Source organism: Sinocyclocheilus grahami, unplaced genomic scaffold, assembly GCF_001515645.1.
Source record: "Sinocyclocheilus grahami isolate Dianchi unplaced genomic scaffold, SAMN03320097.WGS_v1.1 scaffold62.1, whole genome shotgun sequence".
In the NCBI taxonomy this organism is placed as follows: Eukaryota; Metazoa; Chordata; class Actinopteri; order Cypriniformes; family Cyprinidae; genus Sinocyclocheilus; species Sinocyclocheilus grahami.
Window position 1 is genome coordinate 1 of NW_015505241.1, and position 1,583 is coordinate 1,583.

Genomic DNA, 1,583 nt, shown 5'->3' on the forward strand with positions numbered 1-1,583 from the left:
AGTTTATGTTTACCTTTGGTTTTTCCCACTTCATCTATTAAGCACAATTAGTCAAGGGCAAAAGTGAGGGTGTGGGCAAAAGATATTAACTGAGTAACCTGCTTATGGCCAGCTGGGGACCCTTCAAACATAGCTTGTAAATGGTGGTTAAAACCACTACTGAGACCAACAGGAAAAAAGGAAACTCACTTCAGTCCATTGACCTTGGTTCTGTACCATGAGCATGACGCAGGGGTCAGACTTATTGAGCGTGTCTCGGTCCAACAGGGACTTGCAGGAAACACGCAGCTCCACCTTGGATACGCAAGCGGCAGGGCCTCCTATGCCGGCCACTGGGGACGTCGCTTCCTGTGAGTCACTCATCCTGACAGAAAGTTGAGTGCGGAGGGTCAGCCGGAGATGGGAGACGGCAGTGCCAATGGGCTGATCTTTAAAAGCTTCAGTTTGATTGAAGCAGGACTCTCCCATGCAGGGAGTCGATTTTTTTAATGTGACCTTGTGTTGTTTCTGCGTAAAGCAAAGGATGTGGGATGTTTTAAAACATATCTGTCAGTTCGACTTAAAGCTCTCTACAGAAAGACATCTCTATGTCTGATTCGCTTTAGAGGAGAATGGGCTGCTGGGAGTGGTTCAGATTTAAAGGGATCAAATGGGATGTTGTAAATCAGAGATGTCCATTAGTATTACAACAGCAAAATCCCAGATGAGATCTTCAGTTGACAGCCTCTTCCACAACAGACTCCTAAGTGAGAAATAAGCATGTGTGGGTAAGAAATATCAGGATGTTCTTTCTAAATGTACTTTTAACATCCAATGAATAGTCAAAAACACTGAAACCACATTGTCATAAAAAAACACAGCTTACAATGTACACACAATTAGGATTCACATGTGAGTAGATAGATATAATTGCATGGACTGAGTTAATTACATGAACATACATGTGTTGGATTTGTGGTGATGACCAACAGAAAGCTGCTTGGTTTGAAAGTGGCTCCTGTGTGAGCTATATGCTTCACATATCACTAACACTACTGACCATGGCAAAAATTGTACCCATCATTTTAATTTTAATTTTAATCAGGTTAACCCTTTAACCTGGCAGTCAGAATATCTTGATCATTGGACAATTTTTAAAATTGAACATTCTGTTGAAACCCGTAGGCTATAGCCTATTACTTATATTTAGCCTACTTGCATTTTTATTGTTTACATTTACAGTAACTTTAATTGTGGGAATAAAGTCACATTTGAAGTGGGTTAACTTCTTTGCAGAGGTAAATAGAGAAACCCGAATTTTCGCGTTTACAATACATTCCACTGCGCTACTTTTCCTTGGTTTTTATGTAAACGTGCGTAGCATACGTCTGGCTTTTGTTTGGCATCGCCTCGCGCATGACACCGGGTTCAAAAAAGTCAAAAGAAATTCAACTGGGGGAAAAATGCGTCTCTGGACAGTTGATATTTTTTCACTGCCAAGCGTGTCATTTAAACGCCAAATTGTGCGTGATTGGCTTGCAAGCAAACGCGATTTCTCCTTGCCAGTATGGCAAGCCCTTTTGACTTTTATTCATTCTCAGGAT